At 39.6% G+C, this 26,749-nt stretch overlaps 1 protein-coding gene across 1 annotated transcript in view; it reads right to left on the bottom strand.

Moving 5' to 3' along the window:
• CREB5 (cAMP responsive element binding protein 5) overlaps positions 1 to 26,749 on the bottom strand; it is a 411,522-nt gene that overhangs the window by 381,152 nt on the left and 3,621 nt on the right. The gene's annotated exons all lie outside the window — the stretch shown is intronic.

Genomic DNA, 26,749 nt, shown 5'->3' with positions numbered 1-26,749 from the left:
CAGAAGGCAGGTTTGCTTACTGGCCAGTATATTAAAATAGTCTCTCCCAAAGGGGCAAAGGTCAGGCAAGGCTGCTTACCACAACAGAGCCTGGGATTTCTAAACTCGTAGTGCCTCAACCGTCACACAAACCAAACCCATGGCATGCTCAGCATCCACCTGGGCCAGACTCCACCTCACCTCTGTAGGACCTGGGGCCAGGTAAACTGATGGGAAGGTGAAACCACCACTGCTTGCCTGCCTTAAGTAATAAAGAACTTTGTTTCTGTCCCAGAAATCTCATATCTTCTACCAGCTTCCAGGAAACTCCAGGCTAATTGACTAGTTTTCGTGTCGAGTAAAACCCCAGATCTTCATAGTTCTTGACAACAGCAATCTCTACCTCATAGTGTTGTGTACCTTAAATGAGACAAGTTCTGCAGGGTCTGGTCCAAAGTAAATATTCAATTAAAAGTAGCTTCTATTACTAACCTATGTAATGAATGATTTATATATATATATATATAACATACATATATATGTGTGTGTGTGTGTGTATTCAAACAGCACATCATCATACATGCACTCACTCCAATTATTCAATAAGAGAATATAATCTAAAGTATGAGTAAGTGGTCATAACAATACGAGGAGACTTGGTTATGACTCAAGATAAACTTTGACACTGGGTCCCAACACAGTACAGTGATTAATAGGGCTTCAGCCATATACTGTGCAACTTCGTGGTTAAAATCCATAAAGAGCTGGATTCATATTCTCATTCTTCCACTCACAAACTATAAGACCTTGGGTAAATTATGCAGAGGAGTTTTATCTTCCCAAATGTAGAAATCAAAAGTACCTACCCTTTACCAGGTACTACGAGGACTAAACAAGATAGCGGCTTGTAAAATGTTTAATACAGCGCTTGGCACATAACAAACAACCACCTGTTATTTTATTCAAAGAACACCGACATCAAGAAACGAGATGTGATTCTATTTGCACAGCTATTTGTATTTTCCAAAGTACTTTTATGTTAGCTCTCTTAACCCTCTCCGTAATTCTGGGACATAGGCAAGACAAGTATGAGCCCAATTCTACAGATGGGAAAACTGAAGCTAAGGGAGGTTAAGCGGCTTTCCCGAGATCAAAGGTCTAGCAAATAGCGGACATTTTATTTTTTAGTTTCTTTCCATGTGCACAGCCACTAGAGATTATCAAAAGGTACAGATCTCTCTGTGCTTTTGAGTAACGGAGCTCACATATTACCAGGAGCTGGCAAATGCATTTGGCCCAGCATAACAGCCTTACGGACTTGAAACTCTCAACCAAATGCAAACTTTTGGTGTGTTTGCATTTAGGTTTTGCGAAGAGTAGATGGCCTTCTATTTTTAAAAAGGAAGGGGAAAAGAACACTGGAAGGTATTTAAATCAAGCTCTAAAGTCTTCTTGGACACCAAATGACTCTTAGAAAACATTTTGATGAGTTAAGTATAAACGAATCAAAAACATATGGACTAAATTTCCCTTGAAATACACAAGGGTCTAAAAATTAAGGGGAAAAATGCATTGATAAAATACATTTGGGATTTTATTGAAACCAAAACATTTACAAAACCATTATACATCCAGATTCACCCAACCTTGGTGTGTTCTCTTCTGAAGGCCATGGCCAGCTTCCTCAGACCTTCCCAATAGGCTGCCAAACACAACCTTTATGCCAAAAAAAATCATTGGACTCCAAGCCACCCCACAGCAAGGTTTGGATCCTGTCTTATGTGTAGTTGATGGACCACCTTCAGCCCAAAAGGTACTAACTCCAATTTCTCAGTATTTTGAAGAAGCAGCCTCAATCAAATAGTTCAATACACCCCATCATATTGAAGGCCTAATAACCAATTTTTGCCTAAATGGTTTTATAAGTGGCTATTAAATTAAGCTTCCAACTTGCAATCCCAAAGCTAGTAAACCATCAGATTACTTCCCAGGCTTGTAAAATTAGCTAAAGATGAATTTAGAAGCCCAGACAGGGGCTGGCATAGAACAGGACTACAATATGTCATGAAACTGTGGGCCCCACTGCAGCAGCTTCCTGCAAACTGGAATAATAAGCATGTGATATTAACTGAAGCCCTTAATTTAAGGAAACAGAATCAACCAACTAGTAATTAACAAATTATTCTTAAACAGACTTCACTTAAAAATTAAGTTCAACTACCATTTTTCTATAACTTGTCAGGAAAATGCTGACTGGTACTTAAAGTAAACACAACTTACGCAGATGGTGAGATCTCACAGAGCACCAAACCTATACTTAAATAAATCAGCATTGTCAGACTGGAGTACTACATGGATACTCAGCACAATTCATGAGCATCTCTGCAAGATTTGGAAATGATTTACTGTCACACGAAGATGACAAGTGAGAGCTCTGAAGTTTTCCTGTTAGAATGTTCCATACCCCTGAGACAGGTAAAGTCTACCTACTGGAAGGAAAAGTTTTTCAAGATATCCCAGAAGTATGTCATAGAAGGAAAGATGATCCCAATCCATCTGAGTACAGACAAGTGCTCCTGTGTTAGTTCATTCACTCATTCCTTCACTCATCCAAGAAATATTTACTAAAAAAGAAGAAAAAAGAAATATTTACTAAATATTTACCCAGTGACAAGCATTTTGCAAGGTCCTGGGTATATGAAGCTGAATGATGCTCAAAATTACTCACACTGGCACAGAAAGACAGAAGTAATAATGCAAGTTACTAAATGCTATTACAAGGATGCTTTAAGAAGCACTTTAAGAATCCTAAGAAAGGAAGAGCTAACACCACTTGAAGGATTCAGGAAAGCCTTTGCCTGTGGAGGTGCCATTGTAAGGGAGAGGCAATCTAAGGGGTTAAGAGTATAGGTCCTGAAGTAACAGGCCGCACAGGTTCAAATTCTGACTCCATTGTTTACTGGCTCTGTGACTCTTGAGAAGTTTACTTAACCTTTCTGGGGTAGGTTCCTCCTCTGCGAAATGCGACTGATAATGGCAACCACCTCCATTGTAAAGATTAAATGAGTGCCTAGTACATATTAAGTACTACTATCTTAGCCAGATATTATAGGAACTTACCCAACAGAGATTGTGCAGAGAAGAGTATTCCAGTTAGCAGAACAGCATGTGTAAAGAGTGGGATTCGTGAAAGGTCCAGTAGTTGCAATTATGATGAAAAAGTTGGTATAGTAGGTTCATAATGTATACATGGAAAGGTATCAGGTACAGATTAGTGTCATATTGTCAGAGACTGTGTACATCAAGCCAAGGAGGTTAGATTTTAGCCGAGGAACAGTTGAGACCCAACAAAAATTTGATACAGTCAGCTTTGGTTTTCCAGAACATTCTGCCTCTAATGTGGGGCCTCTGCTGGAGGGTGGGGTAAGGTCCATGCCAGATGTGGAGACAAAGCATCATATAAAGGGTCTGGTTTTTGTTTTTGTTTTTATCACAAGTAGAACTGTCTGTGGTCAAGGATGACAAAGTAGACATTGCTACTTTTAGTTGCTTACCAAGAAAAATTGTGGGCACACCCAAAGGACAACTATTTCTACATCCTTACGTTGCTCTCCAAGTTTGGGGGGTAGCTAAGTTTGCCTCTTCCCCTATCCCCCACAAAATGTCGGACCTGGATTTCAAAACTCACTGTTGGAAGTACATTTATAACCAGTCAATTTTATTAGCTTTAATGGTGTTCACAAATCACACAATGTTAGAAGTCAAAGGGAATTTATGGCAATTGCTAAGTTCAGTTGCTCCCCACTTGGGGGTCTCTGGATTCCTAGGCAGTCTGTGAAAGTAATAACAGATCAGTTCTATTTTCAGTATTTCTAAAAGCTTACCATATATTTAAACATTTAGTCATTCACAAAAATGCTTTCACCTGCCAAGTAAAATGTCAACTTTCTTTACTTCTGCTAGAATTTTTGAATCAAGATGGTAACATCAGTTACCTCATGTTTATCACAAGTTTTGACTGACAATTACGAATGCCTTTAATTTAAAAAGAAAATGAACTAAGTAATATTTATCTAGTGGAAAAAATTTTTCAAATGTAAAAAGGAAAACAAAGAGGTCCTTCACGGTGTAAGGGTGGGAATCAGTGGTCTCTAGTCCATCCTCACCAGCCTCTCCCAAAATCCTCCCTTAGCAATAACTTGCTGGTAGGGTCTATATCCTCATTCCCATCCCACCTCCTGCCTATTTTTAAAATGTAAAACCTACGCTTTACTGGGAATGTCTATTGGAAGTGAAAAGACAATTCAGCATGTTTGGGGTTATCTAAACGTCAAAGGAAAGCCTGAACATCAGCTCTCAAGAAATGGATGAGTTAAGCGATATCTACTCTTCGGTGAAATTCTATTACATAACTGTCAATGTGTCTCTAGATAGTAAGGCCTTTAGGAAGGATTCTTGTGCTCTGTCTCTTGCACACTCTACCCAGTAAACACTTAAAGCACTGCATAAATGATGCATCACAATGCATCCCAACCACAAATGGATCCTGAATAAAAGCCTTTTTGGATAACGGAAAATATTACACAGGGATGAACGCCAGTGTTTGTAAATGCACCCTGAGCTTGAAAGTTATCAGATTCTAATCTTGCAAATGTCTATTCTCTTTTCTGTTGCAGAACAGATTAGGGACTAGAATTCCAAAAACAATCATACAAAGGATACAGAACATCTTAATCCTTGAGTGACTACACTGAAGAAGGAGGGTGAAGTGACATTGTTTACAGTTGACAGGCCTGCATCTGTAAATACAACTATTAATGTATAAAAACAACAACAGCAGTTACAATTCCATTTAGTTATGGAATGATATTATGATGATATTCTATTGCTAGGTGAAATGACATATGCTTTTATTATACTTTTTGAAATTCATGGCCACTAAAATTAGGATTTGAGGTGACAGATAAAACTAAAAAAAAAAAAATCTTGTATTGGTAAAAGGTGATGGATATAAGATCTACATGGAGCCAAGAGTTGGATGGTATTTTCTCCATACAGATAGCTTCACTGAAGAAGATGGCATGGTGTTTCTCTTGGCAAGTTTTTCAAATTATGTGTACAGTACAATAACTAGGAACACAAGGAAGGGAGGCACCCATGACAGAAAGGCTGGATCTGCCACTTAATAGCTACATGATCTTGGGTAAAATCTCCAGCCTCTCTGAACTTCAGTTTCCCCATCAGACTAAAGACAATACCACCTATTAAGTAATACAATGTAAGTAAAGTATTTAACATAGTGTCTGGCATATAGTAGGCATTAATTAAATTAATTTATTAATCTATTTCCTCTGAACAGGCAGTTGTATGAAGTCTTTAGCAACGCCCCTTAACAGGTGCTCATCTATGTCATTCAGGTTGGGAGAATCCTTTCTGCTGATCATGTAACCTTGTGAATAATATCTGAGTTCTCCAAGGGAAGCTATCCTACTGACTCAGTGACATCAGGCCAAAGGGAAGACAAAATCACGACTGGATTGCACCAACCTGAAGACCTTCTGATGCTTACTCTTCTTCTAAAACTGGGGCGAGGACAATTAGGAATAGTTCATCATTTGCTCTAACACAACCTTGAGTTGCCTCAAGAGCACAGTACACAATTCCATTTTTGGAACTTTATGTCACAGGATAGATGCAACCTGCTCCCACAAACCCCATCATCTTGCTTACACATTTTTAAATCTCATAAACATTTGCTGTGAAAGGTTGGACTGGTCCCATTTATCAGAAGCCATGATTAGTCCAAGTAGAATCTTAGAGAACCTCAGAGTCTTTCCTCTACTTTGGAACCTAATCCTAAAATTCAATATTTGATTATTTCCTAGAAGAAAACTGATGGAAACTCCACTTGGTTAGGAAAAATCATTGCCTCTAAGCTCAGGCAAATACTTGGCCATCAAGAGTCAGACTCCTGGGCGCCTGGGTGGCTCAGTCGGTTAAGCGTCTGCCTTCGGCTCAGGTCATGATCCCGGGCTCCTGGGATCAAGCCTGGCATCGGGCTTTCTGCTCAGCGGGGAGCCTGCTTCTCCCTCTCCCTCTGTCTGACTGCCTCTCTGTGTGTGTGTCAAATAAATAAATAAAACCTTTAAAAAAAAAAGGAGTCAGACTCTTTGTACTTGGCATATTTAAGATAGTATAATTCAAGTCTGAAAGGAACTCAATGGTTTAACATTTTGCTACCCCTCCAGAAGCCCATCCTCTTCAGAAGTTCTTGTTACCACCAACCAAAGGAATAGTATATAGATAAGTAATACACTGGCCACGTTCTGTGCCCACTCCCTGAGGCAAACATTGGGCGGAGAAAAACACACCCTCTCCTGTTCTCTATCAAACACACAGGGAGACTAGTCATGAGCCAACAGATTGTTTGTAGTGGCTCTGAGGTCTCAGATATGTTTTAGAAACATCCGAAAACATGGGTGACGAAAGGCCATATTCGCAAACGCACACAACACACACAGCCTACAGAGTAAGACCTCTGCAGCTCACACAGCAAGGGCAAGAAGCATTGATTTTCACTGGAGAGGACAGATCAGGTTACAGGAATGCACACATTTAATTTTTATGAGACTAAGAGCTCACAGAAACAACAACAAAAAAATCCCACTCTGCGACACATTAACGTAGCCCGTAAGGGCAACTTTCAGATAAAACAAAGAGCAAAGCTTAACTGTATTATCAAAAGACCTTTGAAAATAAACTGTAATGCCACAAGCCATTCTGACATGTTCTGTGACACTTCTAGTCTCCAGACTGGAGAGATGCTGGACCCAGGTCACATCCCCCAAATCCTCCTTTTTATATAAATACATCAAGATGCTATTACTCACCCCTTTCTGGTTTCTCTAAAGAACGCTTTTCATTTTCTAGGTAAATCCAAGAGTCACCAATCCTCCAGCTCCCAGCCCCAACCCAAGAAGAGCAAGTAAGCAAGGCAGAAATGTGGTTTCATACCAGAGCATCTTCCTCCAGCCAAATGTAATTTACAGTGGAGTGTTTGGTTCATCTGTCACATGAGAATTATACAACCTCACCACTTACCCTGAAAATAAATATGCGCGCCTCATTCAGGTAAAAGAGATTGTTTCAGAAGTACATTGACTCCACCACTAAAACTTGCGTTTTGCAAAGAAAATAAATGTTTGAAATTTTTCTCCTGATGAAGGTGATGCAGCTGACATTAAGTGGAAGAGGCTGGTGCTACGGCCCTCATTCATAGTAAGGCCAGCCCAGGAGAAGCTAGAGGCCACGGGAATTGGAAACAGCTGATACCAACTCCTTCTAAATCAATTCTCAGCTCTTATCAGTATGCAAAATCTCCCTGGCAAAAGTGGAGGGGAAAGGGGTCAAAATGCACATCTCCACTGACAATTATACATCTGGAAATAAAACCACCTGACAGAATGACACTGAATTTTTATCAGCCCACACGAAGCTTTTAACCATCCATTTCATGACAGCCTTGTAAATTTGAGAAAATGGCATTTTTCCCATTTATAGGTTGGGAAAATGAGGCAGCATGCAGTTACCCAAGTAACCGGAGACCCTCAGTTGGTTATAGGTTGAGTCAGGGTAAAGCAGCCAGGTGATCTAGGTGATAATGCCAGCGCTCATTGAATCTCTGTTTTTAGAGGAATTACAACACACACTTTCTACTTTTAAGGTGCTTATGACCTAATTATAAAAATAAGATGCTCACACGCTAAATTAAACAATGCCATTGAGGAAAAATCACCAATGCTCACTGTACATTCTTTCCACTATTTTCAGCTCAGAGCCACATTAATTTTATGAATTTAAAAACTGACAAAAAGATTCCTAATAAGTTAACACACAGTTGCAAACCGAAGACTGCACGCTGAAAGCCAGGGCCACTGCTCCGAACACATCATTTGTTAAATTATTTGTGCCCACATGACCTTCCTGCTGAATATCTAGGTAAACTATAATGCCTAGTCTTAGGTATAATCATTTACCAGTGGCCAGATGATATGGCTCACACTGAAGGAAAAAGAAGTTAACGTGGTCGTAAAACCAACAGTCTCAAATTTTTAGCTATTTTACTACTGAGTTACAATATCTACGGGGATCTAAAATTTTCTTTTTTTTTGGCATTCCTGCCTCTTGGAACTCCAAAATTTCTAAATACTTTCAACAAGTTTTCAAATTTCTAGATTTTAAGGCATTCGCTTAGCGTGGGCTAAAATAAGCATCGAGAGGCTATGAAAAATAATAGGCAACAAAGTCTCCACAAATCCCTGGATCGACACCGGGTGCCGAATTTGGGCAGATGATTACAATTCTATAAAAAGGAGTGAAGAATTAATGATCTAACAGTTATAATAATTAACAATTATATTTTCAGAGTCTCTAAGAGTAATTAATTAGAGCATACCTTTGAGGTATGATTACCTCCATTATAAAATGAGGCAGCAGAGATGGAGCCGAGATGAGCGAGTTACCTCCGGCCACAGGCAGGAAAAGGGAGCGGGCTGTCAGATACCTGGAATTCCTGCGCCCCGCGGCCCCGCTCGCTAAGCCCCAGCTGGCATCAGGAAGCTCATTCTTCACATGGCATCAACAAGAAGCTGTCTTTTTTCTCTGTCAACTACTCCTCTCCACTAGAGCTACTGACCCCTTCAGTTCTCACATGAGATTCTTTTTCAGACTGTGGTTTCCTTGGTTGGCAGGCTGCCCCCTCAAAGTGTAGCTGAATAAAATGAGATAAGTAGAAGTCTGGATCTTTTAGGATTTTTATTACAGTAGACGAAAGGGAGAGATGTGCAGAAAAACATAGGGAAGATTGCTCTAACTGAACCTACAACGAGCAGGAGTGACCTAGCTCTAAAAGTAATGTGTTTACACATTTGCAGACTCATATATAAACTACGACGTCAGGATTTAAGAACCACACACACACAAAAAAATGTTTTTTGGCCTTCTATACTAAAAGTATATGGCTGTATCTGTGCCTCTAAGTTTTAAGGATAAAGGGTCATAACTTTCCCATATTAAAAAGTGTAAATTTTAATATCCAAAATATTAATACTCTGAAAGAAAAATGGCCAAAAGGCACAGACAGACGTGAACAATTGACAGACTGCCAGCAAATAAATGGAAATAATGTTCAATGTTCCTTTTAATCAAATAAAAGCAAATTAAAATAATTTTTGACTAATAAATTGGCAAATACTTCCTTTTTAAGGACTATCTAAATCCTGGCTAAAGGTCAAGTTTAATGGGTACTCTGCATAGCCTTGATGATGATGAGGCAACTGGTATAAGATGTTTGAAAGCAATTTAATAGAATGTATCAAAATCCACTTGTTGGAATAATTTCCTTTGGAAAAGTGAGAGATGCAGATGAAGGGTTATGTGTGGGAAGGTTTACCACAATATTCTTTATTATCAGGGAAAAATTCAAAATAGACTATGTGTCCAGTAATAGGCAGAATGGCTTAAGGACATTACGACAAACAGAAGATTATACCATCAGTAAAACTGTATTTTCAAAAACTAAATCATGACCTCCAGGAAATGTTCACAAAATAATGTTAAGTAGAAAAAAATCCAAACACGAATATGCAAATACTCTATGAATTATAACTAGATGATACAGATGGATAAAGACATAGATTATATGAGACTATACATCAAAATCACCAACAATGATTACCTTTGGTTAGAATTTCTTTCTTTATATGTTTCTGTATTTTGCAAGAGTTTTTAAAATCAGGAAACAGTAAATTTCTCTTTAAAATTTTTAAAAAGTAAGAGAATCCTTAAACTTGAGATACAGTTAACATTTTTTTACCATGTTTGTGCAAGCCAGCTAAAATTCATCCTGATTCAGAAAGGAACACACCAGCAAGTAGATTTGAGCATTAGGATTGGTTGATTTCCCATGTTAAAACTCTGGAACCTTCCCTGCCTAGCTACTTTTCAGGAAAAATAGATTCCCTTTTGTTCCTCTTTGGGGTATTTTTCTCACAAGGTCAGCTTCAGGGGGAATTTAGAGGAAAGAGAAGTTACCAAGACCACTATTTTAAATGGTATGTTCTAATTTTAAAATCCTAGAAGACACTGCCAAATTGCCCGGGTGCCTGTGGGCTTAGGAAAGAGCCCCAGGACTACATAGAGGCAACAGCCATAAAGAACACAACAGAAAAATGATGGCTGCTTGTTTGAGAAAATATGCACAGAATATGCCAAAAAGACTCCTACACTGGATGTTTTTCTGAATGAATTTCTTGTAAGTTCTGTCACATGAAACTAATGTAATACTAGGAATCCCTATGCTATGAGGACCTCATTCCAAATGCACCCACCCCACTGCCTTTGCCATTGGCTGGGAAAAATACACAACTCTTCAACTCTATTAAACACATTGCATAATTATAACATCCTATTACAAAGCTTCCATGTTCATTTTATCTTTGCCCAAGCATGGCTTTTAGTTAAAAGATTTCAGAGTATTAATAAAAAAAAAAAAACAACAAAAACAGATGCAGTAACTAATGCAATCAGAACCACTAAAAAAATAATAATAACTCATAGCTGTCTGCAGTCATCCAAACCCTGCAATGGCTCTCCGCTGCATTTAGACTGAAACTGAAACCCCTAACCTGGTTCAGCACACCTCACCCCCAATGTCATCCCACAGCACTTGCCCCCCTGCCCACTACACTTGGGCTACACTAGGCTTTTTCCTTCTTCTCAACCATGGCAAGCTTATTCCTATAGCACTAGGTCTCCTCTATACCTGGAATGTTATCCCCCTTAATCTCCAAATGATTGAAGCAGCCTTGTTTTCAAGTATAGGTTAAAAGTAATCAAGTGAATGGATGAGATATCAATCCCGTGAAATGACAAATTTAATTTAACATTTTTCATTTGGTACTCTTCTTAGGAGAGACTGCCCTTGGTTTACCACCAATATTTGGAAAGTGCCTTCCAAATGCTTTCTTGAAAAACAGAGAGGTTGTAAATACCCAAGCATGAGCCAGTGCCAAAAGTAAAAGAATGAACCAGCATTCTTTACTGGTTACAACTCAAAATCTAGAAGGCTCTAACACCAACTTCCCTTGTCTTCCCTAATCATGGTGTCATAGGGGAATAGTGGTGCTTATTTCCCTTATGTCTTTCATTTCAAATAGTGTCCATTATTAATGCCATAGATACTGCATTAACTCAAAGTATCATTTACAAGTACTGTGTAGCAAGAAGTCTCTGAGATGTCCCCCAGTGATCCCAGTCTCCTAATATACACGTGTGTAATCTCCACCCCTGAGTACAAGCTGGGCTTAGTGATTTACTTCTAATGAACAGAATATGGAAAATGTGATGGGATGTCATTTCTGAGATTAGATTAGAAAAAAAGACCAATTTCTATTTCTCACTTTCTACCTCTTGGAACCCTTGTTTTATTCTTAGCCTGCCAAAAGCCATATAACAGAGCTTGGGTGTGCATCTTCTGAGACCTGCAACAGCCACATGAGTTTAGAAGTAGATCCTCCCCTAGATGATGCTCAAGAGGACTACAGCTCCGGCCAACATCTTGATTACAGCCTTGAGAGAAACCCTGAGCCAGGGGACCCAGCTAAGCCATAACCAGATTCCTGACCCACAGCAACTCTGAGTTAATAAACATATGTTGGAGAAGGGCACCTGGGTGGCTCAGTAGGTTAAGCATCCAACTCTTGATTTCTGCTCAGGTCATGATCTCAGGGTCGTGAGATCAAGCCCCACATCAGGTTCTGTGCTGGGCATGGAGCCTGCTTAAGAGTATCTCTCTCCTTCTCCCTGCCCCTCCAACCCCACCCCACTCACACGCACATTCTCTCCCTCCCTCCCTCTAAAAAAAAATAAAAATAAAAAGTAAAAAAACAATTTTAAATAAATTTATGTTGGGGGGGCTAATTTGTTACACAGCAATAGCTAACTAACACAACTGTTTATAACCCAAGCTACATACCTCACATTTTTTTTCTTTTGTTAGGACTATAATGAAAGAAATTTTAGCCCCTTAAATTGTAAGAATAAAATCTTAGGTTGTATAGGGATGAAGGATATTCAAAACTAGAAATAATGAATCAGGATTTATTCCCAAAGGAAACAATAACTATATTGAGTACATCAACCATAATAGCCACTCATAATTTACATACCATTTTTCAGTCTAATTGGTGTTTTTACATAAATGGCCATTTACTCCTCTTGCAAAGGCTATAAAGTAGGTATTATTGCAATCTCCATCTTATAGACAAGGAAACTGAGACTCATCAGATTTTATGAGCTCCAGGAAGGCAAAAACCTCTCTCTTGTTCCCCATGCTTCCCCAGTGTCTCACTCCATGTCTGGCACTGTAAATGCTCAACACATATTTGCTGAGTGGATGCCTCACACCGCAACATTATCTATAAAGTTGGTGACCTTGTTTCATGAAGTTCCCCAACTGACATACGCATCAGTCAATCTCTATATAGACCCATGTAACAAACACAGATGTATTCATGAAACCAGTGTATGTGTTTCTCAAACAACATAGGCACCTCCAAAACCTCATTCTAGCTTTAAACACCGTAAAAAGATCATTCTCTAATTTAATCCTGTTTTTCATCTACGCTGCCAAAGACAGAGACCTAGAGCTCTTTTACGAGCTAACAACCCTTTCTCAGTAAATCAAATCTCTTCCCTCACATATCATTTCCTATACTCTCCCTGGTGAGGCTAGAGACAGCAGACCTTTCTAAGAGTCACCAAAGGAAGTCATCATTCAGCTCAGACACCCTCATCCCCCACCACGCTCCCACCCCACCCCACCCCCCACCCCCCACCCCCCGGCCTAGCTTCTTTCCCCGATAAACATGGCGATAAACATGGCAAACATGGCAAGGAGGAAGTAATAGGTCTTCTCAAAGGTCACTATAAAATAACCTCAGGCAATGTTAGATAGAGGTGTCCATAGAAATGCAACAAAGCTGCTGACAAGGAAACAGGAGGTCGAGGGATTTTGATTAGGAAGTTTATATAAGCCTAAATTCCTCTTCTTTTCAAAGTTTCACAGTCCAGTGATCATTCACTCTAACCACAGCCCACTCCCTTCTGTTACCTAATAAGAAAGTGTTTGTTCATGAAAAAACACATGGAGCCATTAAGTAATCAATTAGTCTATGTTTTAAGAAGATAAGAAAATCATTAGGTATGATTACTCATGAAATCATATGCTTACAAATAGAGGAACTGCAATATATCATGTGTAAAGTAATAAATTAATAACAGGCATCCATTCATTCAGCAAGTATTGAAGAACTGTCTGCTGTGTGCCAGCACTAGATGTTGGGAAAATGGTGATAAACTAAATATGCATGATCAGAATTCAGGTTCTAGTGGGACATATGGATTTCAAATTTTTAAAAATTAAAAATCACTATATATATTCATATAAATCTAAAAATTGATAAATGTTAAGAAGGAAAAGTTCAGGGTAGCAGGAGTATTTAACACGGAAACCTAATTTAGATTAGAAAAGCAGACATCGTCTCAGCAGGAATGGTCAAGGCAAAAGGACAGCATATGCAAAGGCCCTGTAGCTGAGAAGGGCTTCGTGCTTTCAAGGACCTAAAACTCCAGTGTGGTTGGGCCCCCTGCATGAGGAACTATGTGTTGTGAGATGAGGCTGGCCTATCTGATGCCAAGGCTGTGATCCTGACTCTATACCTATAGCCCAAATCCCCTCCCTGAACACCAGACTCAGCATCCCCCATCTACTGGACATCTCACACATAACATGCCCACAGTTGAGTTCCATTTCTCACCCACCAAACCTGTTGCACAGGCTATCTTCCCCATCTCAGCTGATGGAACTCCATCCTCCCAGTGTCTCAGGTCAATAACCATAGCATCCTCCTCCCTGAGGTCTCGCTGACCCCTACACCCAACCTGTCAGCAAGTCTTTTCAGCTTTATCTTCCAACTAAGCCAAATGCCTTCTCACCACCTCTCCCACGATCACCCAGTCCAAGCTGCCACGGTCGTTTGCCTCCTAACACATCTCTCTGCTGCCACCCTAGCCTATACAAGTCCACTCTTTGACCACAAAGAAGGTCCTTAGAGTGATGGATTCTCTTCTCAAAACTCCCCAGTGGCTTCCTTTGCTGCTAAAATTAACATCCAACATTCACAGCATGGTCTGTGAGCCCACCCATCACCTCCCACTCTTTCCTCACCATCTTTATGACTGCATTCTTGCAGCCCCTTGAACATACCAGGCCCTTTGCACTAGCGGATCCTTTGTCTGCAAGCTCCTTCTCCACACCCCTGCAGGGAGGGCCCCTCCCTCCAGCCTATCTACTCACGTCACCTTCTCAGAAAGGCCTTCCCTGACTCTCCAGCTGAAGAAGGAAAGAGCACACGGTATCTACTTACACAGTCTCATCTTTCTTTTTAGCACTTACTGCTATATGATGCATTATATATTTACCTATTTGTACAGAGATTTTGTTTGTTGGTTCACTGACACATTCTTAGAACCTGGAAGAGTTCTAGCTAAAGAGAGCAAAGGCACACCTTTAATGATGCACTTTGTTGGGCTATCGCATGGCCATCTCCAGAAGTCCTTTTGTAATAAAATTACAGACTCCCAGGAAATAGGTTGTTTAATATCTTACCAAGATTTGAGAAGCAAGAGAAGAGAGAATCTGGCTAGGAGGAGGGGCACAAGGGGCAGGGTTTGTGGAAGACAGATCAGTGTCGGCGGGAGGAGGACAGCCCTGAGCTCCTGTGACGGGCACTGAAGTGTAACAGAATGTGTCCAGAAGAAGAAGGGCAGAAATAAAAGGGATACAAGTGTGAGGGTGCCCAAGACAAACTGGAGCTCTCTCACATTTTTACCCAAGCTCAACCCTAAAGGAAGGTATTTTCAGCCAGCCTAAGAAGAAGATTAAGGTCTTCAGAGTATGTACTTTTCTTGCCAAAAGATTGGTCATGTGTTTTTTTATAATCATAAAAAAGAATCCACAACAAACTTAAATGTCAAACAATAGGGGACGGTTAAGAAATTATGGTATAGCGACTCCATGGACTATGATGCATAATCATAGTTTTGAAAAATATGTAGCAACATGAAAGAATGTCTGTGGTATAGTTTTAAGTGAAGGAAGCAGCCTTTAAAAATGTGTCTATGGTCTCATTAAAACTATTTAAAAATTATTATCTGGACCAGGTACGGAAGAGAATGTAAAAATGAAAAATCAATGACTCCTTGGGGTTGTGAAATGCTCTGTGATTTCCTCATTTCACTCCATTTTTGAAGTTCTGAAATATCACTACAATAGTTTTTTATGCTGTAGGGACGGACATCCATCAATATACCTAAAGAATCTCCCTGGGCTGGTCTTCCCAGGAACCCTCGCCAAACATCAAACATCTCCCTCTGCTAAGAGGAAATTCATGACAAAGAACAATGTGTGAGTATCCCTATCAACAATTCACTCAAGAGTAATTATCTACTCCATATAAAGAACTATATGCTAGGTTTCTATGAGGGAAATCAACTCCAAGCAGGAGTCAATTCTTGCTGTTACAGAGCTTATAATCCAAGAGAAGGAATCCATGACAAATATAAAAATAACTATAATAGAAGATATTTTTTAATCATAAGAAAAAATATTAAGAAAATACTAAGGAATTAACTCTGCGTTTAGTTTTTATTCTGGGACATTAGGAGATGAGTGTTTTCACAGGTACAAGGTGAGGCGGTAGGAGGAAGGGGTGTGCGGGACGAGCACAGATATTCCAGCGAAGAGGAGAGTCTCAACATGGCAGAGTGGCACCCAACACAGACAAGAGTTTATTATGGACCTGGCTTGAACATGGGCTATACCTACAGAGATGCTGGCTGGGGTTGCCCTCGGGGCTTAAAACAGATGTTGGTGAAGGTTCTTGAGCAGAGAAATGAGACATTCAGAGCCACAGAGTAGAAAGATTTATTTCATAGTCACAGTGGAAAGAGTCTGGGCTCAGGGACCAGACAAAATAGTTCTAAACCCCAATTCCTCCATTTATTGGTCTCATTTCCTTTGTCCCATTAACTGGTCTGTCCCTTACCCTCTGAGCCTCACTTTCCTTATCTATAAAAAGGGTAAGTTCAGCTCCTGGGTAGGTTGGTCATGAAGGCTGACATAGTAGATAGAGAGAGTAGGTTCAATCAAGACTCGATAAATAATTCTGTTCCCCTTAATTCTCGGTTCACAGAAGGAAGTGGTTGAGAAGGAGACAGGGCAGAAGGACAAAAATCACAAGACTGCTCCACGGGGCCTAGAAGACTTGGCAATGATCTGTTCATAATGGCCAAGGGGAAAGGCAAAGTCAGCAACTGAAGTTCAAGCTGTGGACCCAAAGGATGGTGGTGCTCCCTACTGAAATGGATGTGTCAGAGGAGAAATGGTATGAAGATTAGTTCCTGTTGGGACAATTTGAAAATTAAGGAACAGCAGCAGTCCATCTAGGAGGAAATGTCCAGAGTGAACCTAGAAATCAGGGCTCCTGGCCCAGAAGAGAGGTACAGGCTGGAGACACATGGCATATGCTCCAAGATTTTTAGTAGCTGACTATTCCTATTTCCAAGATCTGTAATGCTATCAACCTTTCTCCACTGCTCATCTTGATATATTCATCCCAAACATCCTCGTTATTGGAGCAAAATACCCTATGGCATATAACATATAATCATTTTGCCTTTTGCATTTTTCTCCATGATGTATTATCTTTTTTTAACAGCTTTCTTGAGATATAATTCACATACCATACACTTAAAGTGTACAATTCATGGCCTAGGAATATTAACAGATTTTTGCAAATAACATAATTTTGGAATATTTTCATCATCTCAAGAAGAAACCACATAGGGCTTAGTGGTCACCCCCAAGTCCCCAGCCCAACCCTCAGTCATAGCAACCACTAATCCACCTTCTCTCTCCATGGATTTGCTTATTCTGGACCTTTTACATAAATGGAATCATACAATATGCAGTCCTTTGTATCTGACACTTTTTCTTAGCATAATGTTTTCAAGTTTCATGCATGTTGTAGCATGTGTAAGTACTCCATTTCTTTTTATGACCAAAGAATATTCCAATATATGGATAGATGCCCTTTTGTTTATTCATGCATCAGTTGATGGGCTTTGGGCTATTTCCACATTTTGGCTATTGTGAATAACATTGCTATGAACGTTTATGCACAAGTGTTTGTGTGGACATATATTTTAATTTCTCTTAGGTGTATACCTAGGAGTGGAATTGCTGCGTCACGAGGTTTGTTTAACTTTTCAAGGAACTACCGAACTATTTTCCGAAGTGGCTGTGCCATTAGGCAATCCCACCAGCAATGTCTATGGGTTCCAATTTCTCCACATCCTCATCAAAACTTGTTATTGTCTGTCTTTTTTATTATAGTCATCCCACAGGGTACAAAGTGGTAACTCACTATGGTTTTGATTTTCATTCCCTGATAACTAATGACATTGAACATCCTTTCATGTGCTTATTGGTCATCTGCATATCTTCTTTGTAGAACTGCTTATTCAGATGTTTTACCCATTTTTAACTGGGTTATTTCTATTTATTAGGATATGTTTTTAAAACACAGAATTTTGTCCTCTGTGCTTTCATTGTGTAAAACAGAGGTAGCACATAGGCATAAATTATTCACAACTAGAAAAGCTGAATTTTTTTTTCCCTGCATTGAAACATCTATGTTCAACTCTCTGTGTGTGTGTGTGTGTGTGTGTGTGTGTGTGTGTGTGTGTGTTGTGTGTGGAAACTGGTGGCTATTGTCCTTCTGAGTAAATATTATCACATCAAAACAATGATAGTTAAGCCTGGCAGGGTGACAAACTAATTGTATTTAATTCTTTGTTCTTGAGGTTAAAAGTTGGTGTTGCCCTTTCAGCACTGCTCATTCATAAACTCTGAAGACAAATTCAAGGCCAAATCAAGGACAATGTCCATATTAGCAAATTCATTAATCAGTGCAATATGTATATATCTATTTTAAGGCATGGCCTTGTTTTGCTGGCTTTGTCCATACCTGGTAATGTGTGTACCCCCATCTCTGAAGACTTGTTCCAAGTTTTGCTGGGGGTCAGTCATAAGTTTATTTTTAACACCTGCTATAAAATGTCCGGTTATGAGCCGCTTCACTCCCAATCTTCCAGCTCCTGTGGGATCACACTACTATGTGCCGGGGTGCTATCTTCTTGAAAGCTTACCTACTGCTATGGGTTGAATCATGTCCCTCCCCCCAAATCTTCAGTACCCTAAAATGTGACTTTATTTGGAGATAAAATATTTACAGGTAGTCAAGTTAAAATGAGGTCCTTAGCGTGGGTCCTAATCCAGTATGACTGGTGTCCTTATGAAAAGGGGAACTATGCACACAGAGACAGGCGCACACACAGAAGGAAGACAACGCGAAGAGACACAAAAAGAAGATATCCACCTACGAGCCAAACAGAGAGACTCAGAACGATTTCCCCCTCAGCCCTCAAAAGGAACCATTCCACCTCGACTTTGGAATTCTAGCCTCCGAAACCATGAGAAAATAAATTTCTGCCAGCCACGCAGTCCGTGGCACTTTGTTAACAGCGGCCGGAGGAAGCGAACACACTGAGCCGTGCACTAGGTCCTGCTGAGAGCCTCAGCTGTGCTTGCTTTGGGAGGCGGGAGCCTCTCCCTCTGGGGTTACTTTCTGACAGAAATTACCAAAACTGCACTGCCTGTAAACCAACGGCAGCACCCCAGTTTTTAGGCACAGTTGTTCTCCGAGTTTCTGTTCACACTTCTCTGTTCTCATTCAAGGGTTCAGACACATGCCCATGGGCACTAGGCCAGAAACCCTCCATTCCTCTACCACCACAAAGGACAATTTGGCCTTCAGTACTGGGTCAAACTTTTCCTGCCAGGCTCCCTCTCCCTTTAGAATGAGTAAGGCCCTCTTCCTTTCCCTCATCTTCCAGGAATCAATAACCTAGTCATACTGATCTGTTGTTGTTTTTTTAATCTGGCACCCTTGTAGCCAAGCCACCATGACATCTTGCCTAGACAAACCACACTAGCCCCCTGACGGGGCTTGCTGCCTCCAGACTTGCACCCCATCAATATTCTGTGGCACTGACCTATTTGGTGTCTCTCCTACTGATAAGTTCTGGGAGGCAAGGGACTGTGTCTGGCTTTGATCATGTGTCCTTAGTACCTGGCACATAACAGGTGTTCAGTAAATATCCAATAAAGGAAGGGAGAAGGGGAAAGAGAGAGGGAGGGAAGAAGGAAGTAAGGGAGAGAGGGAGGGAAGTGTGGACTTATATTCCCTTTTATAAACTACAGGTCTATCTTTTCTCATTTGAACATATCAGTTGAGCATATCCTTGCACTAAGGCAATCAAGCCAATACAAATAGACATGTTCAAATAATGCCAAATGGTGTGTTTTTCAAATTAAATGATACAGCTTTCTACACACAGGGCCCATCAAGATCCAAGCCAGTCTCCAGAAAAAGAAGGTGTTCAGTGTTGTGTGCGTAGCTGTGGTCCTCCCTGGATTATCCTATGGGTCAGAATCACCTTACACACCTGTCACCTCTCCGCATTGACCAGAAATGCACAAGTCCTCTCTAGATTTTTGCTCTTGCCATTAAGATACTAAAGCTGTTATACGTAAGTTTGAATAAGTTGTCTATGCATTCTATTGCTCCATCTGGGGAATGGGTACATGCAAACCTTATATCCCTCCATTTTTAAAAATTATGTTAAAATACACATAACATGAATTTAACTATGTTAACCATTTTTAAGTGTATGGTTCAGTAGTGTGAAGTATATTCACACTGTTGTGCAACCAATCTCCAGAATCCCCTATTTTTTAAACAAACATTAAAAAACTAAAACCATATAAAGGAATATAAGACTTCCTAAGGAGAACTCTTCTAAAATATCTGCTAGATATTAAATAAAAACAAAGCATCCCATTTACAACCTTCCTTTTAAAGATACTATAGTTTTTGTGCTTTAGGGGAAAAAAAGAAGCACATTTCCTGGAAGGGGTAAAAATGATTCGGGTTAAAGGGTTAACCTGTCTGTCTTAAGAATGTCCCTTCCAAAGGGCATGCCAAATAATTACATGTAATTTTTTTTTTTATCCCTGATTTTTGCGAGTGCTCCTAAGGCACATAAAAAAAAAAAATGTGTATTTTTGCCAGTGCTGCCTCCATCCAATGAGCAGACATCACTGTTTTGTTTTGTTTTTTAATGTTTTGAATGATTTGGAGATTAGCATGGATACTTAACAAAAAGTACAACTTCAAATTACATGCTGCTTCATGGTGCCAAAACACTGTGCACCATCATTTTTGATGACGTCCAGCAGCACGGCACTGAGAATGGTGGTTGTTAGTCATCTGGCTTTGCAAAGCTGGAAGATGAAATTGTAAACAATGTGTGCTTAAACAGGCCATATTAGAAAAGAAGAGCGTCTTAAATATGGTTTCAACTTTCTTTAAATCTAGCAATATCTTTTAATCAACAATGTGTGTATCTCAATCAATGTGACAAATAGATACTTTGTGAATTGAAGGACAATTCATCCATGGGCATCTAAAAAAGGTAATAATCACATTTGCAAATATATATGCCAGTCACATCCAGGTCCTCACTGGCCGAGGTTTTTATTTATATACAAGCTTAACCACCATAACCACATATATGCGTGGATACTAAAATTACTTTAACTTTAGTATAGTGCTTAGAAAAAGAGCCAAACTAATCCGTCCCTGGCACTGGTCACAGATTGCATTATTAATCATGGCTTGTAGCTCACACAAGGAAGACCCAGAGGTGCACACAGAAACTGCACATAACTAAGTCCAACCCTAGTCATGATTAGGAGAAAAGAAAATACTCAAAAGCAGATGACCCCAGGCCAAGTGTGAAGAGAGTACATCGGTAAAACAAAACCTAAAATGTTTTCCTGAAGATAATTCAGGAGCTATCTTGCTCCATGAATGAATACCCCAAACCCTTTACTTTCAATCCCTAAAAGAGTTGAACAACTTACATCTTTAATCTTATTTTCTTTCCACCAAGTCCTCAACAGTCAATCACAAAGTAGCCTTAGAGAAAGTTTCCCTAGATACCACTAAAAACACAGGTTTGTCTCCATGCAACTTTTAGAATAGATCCCGTGTGAAGAGGCTGATAGACCCAGATGTATTTGTTCATCAATCCAGGTACATGTAGCCTGGAGCTGGGAAGCAAGAGATATTAGCAGAGAAATCATTTAAGTGCAAATAATGCATGCAAAAGCAACAGAAAAAATGTTATTTGTAGGTTCAAAGACAAAACACAATCATACACACAACTGGAAAAACCCCACCTGGAAACCGCCCAGAGTAGTGCTTATCTTTAGGCACTGATAAATGGGAGCCCTTGTCTCACACCCTTCTAATTAGTGAACATGATGCTTTGCCTTGTCAATTCCTCAGTTTCTTCTAATAAATGGAGGTTAAAATTTTTTCCAAGGAATAACATGACAGAAAACACAAATGTATTCACCACAAAATGTAGAGAAATGTGCCATTCTGTACCTAAAAATGGTTGTAAGTCATGTTTAGAAAGCACATGGCCACATGTACTTGGAAACAGACCGCTATGCAGGGGATGAGAGAGGTTCAGGGTGAAATGACTCACAAATTCGGGAATGCAGAGGCTTTCAGCAGCACGAAGTCACAAGAGACCATCCTCGAGGTCTCTCCTCCCCTCCACAAACAACACTGTTGACTTGGAAAGAAGATGGTGAAGAGTTTGGAAATCATTGTTTTTAATTTTTGATTCTTTGCATCCTTGTAGTGAAGGCACAAACTGGCATATGGTTGAAAATGTATTAAAGGAGAACATTCTGGTGTGCGTTGAGAAATACTGATTCTTCTAATATTTTACAGGATGACAGAGAATAAACGCTTTAAGTCGAGGAGCTGTAACTAACATCCTGATGTGAGCAAAGGGCAAGTCTGTTCTCTGCAATGACACAAAGCTTGTTAAAAGCTTAGAGGGAAACACAAGGGGATCCAGCTGTCTTAAATGCAGTAAGATCTCTCCCTCCAAAAAGAGCTAAAGGCAAGTAGTACCTAGGGCAAAAATAAGTAAACTGGCAAAATAACCCAAATGTGGCGCTCTTGACCTTTTCCAAAATGGAGGGTTTCTAAGAGGCTGCATTCAAACCAAATTTAATGTTACGATTTGGGGGGAAGCAAACCATTTAAAACCATTTAAAATATTTGAAACTCACACAAAGCAGGGTTCATCGGTGGCACAAAGAGCTGTCTTCTAAATCATTCAATCTGTGCATTTTAATGTTTATTGATTATATTTCCTTAAATATGTTTTGTAGTGTGCAGCATGCCTATGACAACCACTTGCTGCTCTTGAATTCTGAATGCCTTCCTGCAATCCCTTTCCATCAATAGATCATAGAATGTTAGAGCAGGGGCGCCTGGGTGGCTCAGTCAGTTAAGCGTCTGCCTTCGGCTCAGGTCGTGATCCCAGGGTCCTGGGACCAAGTCCCACATCGGGCTCCCTGCCCAGCAGGATGTCTGCTTCTCCCTCTCCCTCTCCCTGCTGCTCTGCCTACTTATGCTCGCTCTCTCTCTGTCAAATAAATAAAATCATTTAAAAAAAAAAGAAGAATGTTAGAGCAGAAGATACCATAGAGATCAGTTAGAAATGCAGTTCTCAAACCTGGCTATATTTTATAGACACTTTTGGAGCTTTTAAAAATACAAAGACCCAGGTCCCCACCCCAAACCAATCAAATCGAAATTGGATGTGGGGTAGACGTATCCGTACTTTTTACAAACTCCACGGGTGGTTCCACCGGGCTGCCAGGATTAAGAACCATTGAAACAGAGTGTAGATTTGCATTGCCTGACACCACTGTCACTTGGCTGACATGTGGCTACAGAGCCCTTGAAATGTGACTGGCCTGAACTGAGACCTGTAACTCAGGTTAACTGTAAACTACATACCAGATTTCAAAGATTTAGGATCAACAACAACAACAAAAATCACAAAAATCACATATAATCAACATTTTTATATTGATTATATGTTGAAATGATACTATTTCAACTACACTGGGTTAAATAAAATATGTTATTAAAATTAACCGTTTCTTTTTACCTCCTTATAATGTGGCTACTAGAACATTTATAATTACATAGGTGGCTTGCATTTATGGCTCCCACTGTTGGACAGTGCTGGTCAAGGCTAACACTCTTTTATCACACAAAGAAACTGAGGCAGAGAAGCATAATGAGTTGAAAGCAGCACTTTGGGGATTCCCTCTTCCAGTCTTAGTCTTTCCCTGTGGCCATGAACCATATGGTTTGGCAGAGCTTGGGATGCCATCAATTGGATTTCAAACCTTTCTCTCTTTTGTCTTGCTAATTATTTCTTCTATGATTGGATATTAAAATCTATTTTCCCTTATGGAAAAATGTCCCCTCTCCTGTTAAGGACACACTTGTGATTTGTTATTGTAGGGTTACTCATGAAAGCAGAGTAACCAGAATGGATGCTTAAAAGTAAATCTAGAAAAACATCAGTATAAGGGAAATCAGAGAATGGATGAAGAAAACCATTAAGGCTTTTAAGTGCTAGCTTGTGTTTTACCATGTTGTAGTTTAGTAAATAACCTCAGAGACTCTCCGCATCCTGAGAGCCATCTTCAGCACAGTCCCTGCTCAGAATTTAGAAGTTCGAGAATTGAGAATGCTGTCCTTCCTCCCAGAAGGCAGTGTTTTTCTGGACAATGCTGTCATTGCAGGAAGGCAGATCAAGCTCTTCATGATGGCCTGCCACATCACGCCTCGCCACCCTGGTGGAAAGAGATTTTATCCTCAATGCCTTCTACCCTCCGGCGCAAGGATTAGTACCTGGTCATTCAGAGGCCAAACAGCACCATTGCTTACTTAGAGAAGGAGATCTTGTTTTGATAAAAATAAAAGGGTCCTACCAGATCTGGCAAATGGAGATAAAATGTATTTCTTCTTATAATCAGCTAATTCAAACAAAAACAAAGATGTTTTTTGTTGCATGTGGTCTTCCCCCTTGGGAAGCCAGCAGAGAGAGATTTGCATAAAATTGGCTGAAATGTGTTGTAGTTAAGGAATCATGTAACACAGGGGCTCCGCAGTGTAATAAGAGAATAAAAGAGACCTGAATTCTGATATAAAGTATTCACGCAAAGAGCTGGAAAGGAAACCTATGGGTCAAGCCAAATAAAAAATACAGTAGATGCACTCAAGATTTCTATTGAGATATTCTTGTTCCCCATCCTAAATACAGCATAACCAAAATGTCATCTTAAATCAAATATGTGGTGCTCTGGAGCCCCCTATGTTGCATGCATGATTTCTATTAGCTATGATTAGTCAACTTTTGCCAGTCAAACCTCAAAGAGCATACTTGTAGACTCAACTCACTTCTGATGTAGTAACATTCACCTCCAAACACTCTCGTATATACCGACGTAGAAAGATAATATACTAGAGACAGATTCTGGGCTTTAAAAGTACATTTGCCAGAATGAAAATAGCACTTGTTGCTCTATTCGACACAAAGAAAGATGATTTACTTAAACTTTAAATAATTTTTCAGATCCCTTCTTCAAAGGTGATTAAGAAAAGAAAAGAAGTAACAAAAGTTACTGCCTTATCCTACAGGAGTCTTTTAGAACATCTTTAAGTTCTGCCTGTTTTTAGTCTCAAATGAAATCTGGAGGGTGCTGTTTTACAGGGCATGTCTAATAATAATGGTGAAGAATAAGAAGAATGGCTTTCCAATAAGGAGGTCAACGTGAAAAAAAATTAGCATTACGAATATATCAGAATATACAGAATAGAAACTACAGTTTTATGGTCAGGGGATTCATTCAAAAGATCTGATAAAAACTGCCTTTGAAAAGTTAGTGATCAAAAGGCTCAAAAAGAGCAAAGCATCCAAAGCCATGGGTTATGTTTCATTTACGACCATTTATGGCAGCCTGGCTCATGGAAAGAGAACCCGACCTGGAGGTCGGGACCTGGCTTTTCGGCTCCATTTGGCACTCTCTAGCTGTGGGCCTTGGTGAGCCAGGGGACACAACCAAGCCTTGGGTTCTCCTCTGCAAAGTGACAAGGTTGGTCTATCAATGAGAAGACCTCCCCAGCTCCAGCTCTGCATATGCTATAGCAAGCCTTTCTATCTCGCCATCAGAATCCCTGGTCCAAAAGGAATTCTTCCTCTCCAAGATTAGTTCAAGCCAAACGCCAATATGGTAGTTTTCAATCCTTGTTAATTTTAGGGTAGAGATTAAAAATGTAAACCTTGAGGAAACAGAAGGAAGCAACTAAAATATGTGTTTTTAAAGTGTTAAATTGATTCTGATCTATTTCTCAGAAAATATAAATGAGCAATAGAGTGAGCTTGACAGAAAGAAATACAGAAATGCCAACGTAACATCTTATACATTCCGAAATTTATCCAAACTCTGTAAGTTTTATTTTCAAAGTCCCAGAGTCTCAATATGAGCTTCAAAAAATTTTACTCTTGTTTCTGGCATACTGTTATCACTACCTGAAAATGTGTAAAAGCCTTCTCGTTCTTTTTTCTCTTATGTTAAATCCATGATTTGCGATTCCCAACAATGGAATACTAATGGATCCTCAAAATCACTAATTGCCCATTTTTTCCTAATTACAAAATATAAGAACTTTTTAGTGAAAACATTAAACATGATGTCATTTTTAAAGTGTAAGAGTTTCTATTTAAAGCAATGCCACAAAACAGATAGCTTATTTAGTTTACAAATAGCAATACAAAAAGATTCTTTAAGTCTGTTTAGCATATCTGAAAGTGATTCTTTCTCACATTTAAATGTTTGAGGCTACTGCCCCCCAGTTCATTACCTTATCTCAGTTGCATAATTTTCGTAAATAGCATTCAGAGAGATAGTACTAGATATATATTTTTAAACACTAATTTATAAAAAGCATTGGTAGATTCCCATAATACAGCTGGTAGTCAAACTGGACAAGATAATGAATTGACTGAGATCATTGCTCCATCTTCATCCAAGAAAGCTGCCTCTAAAAAAAGATCTTAAATTGCTGTAGAAATCCAATTTGTAAGAAGCAAAAGAAGCGCATAGATGGGAAACACCAACCATGATCACATTAATTTTGTGACTAACAGCACTGCCTTGAAGTGAAGAAGGAAAAAAAAAGATGATAAACATAATAAGTCCACTCAAGTCCCAAATTTTAATCTAACAACACAATCAGAAGAAAACCAGCTACAAACACAAAGTTCATGTCTTGAGGACACAGCAAACATCACTTTCCCACAAAACAATTTTCAGCTTAATAAGAAACAAACTCCAAGGTTAAGGAAATACTATGGAAAGTGATGCATCATTGCTAAAAGGCAAATTATAGTAAGAAATCAGGAGACCAGGAACTTGACATTGGTACCAACAGCCATGGAAAGTCCATGATCGATTGGTTTTGAATCCGCAGGTGTGGGCAACTGACAAATAGTTGCATGAAAATCTTCAACCTACGGTAATTGAAAAACTATACAGGAAAAGTCTCTCTGGCAAACTACCATTCAATTAACCTCC

Source organism: Callorhinus ursinus, unplaced genomic scaffold (genome assembly GCF_003265705.2).
Source record: "Callorhinus ursinus isolate GAN/ISIS: 27379988/994484 unplaced genomic scaffold, GSC_fseal_2.0 scaffold12, whole genome shotgun sequence".
Taxonomy (NCBI): Eukaryota; Metazoa; Chordata; class Mammalia; order Carnivora; family Otariidae; genus Callorhinus; species Callorhinus ursinus.
Note: the sequence above shows the minus strand (reverse complement) of the source record. Positions and strands in the feature narration are given on the sequence as shown.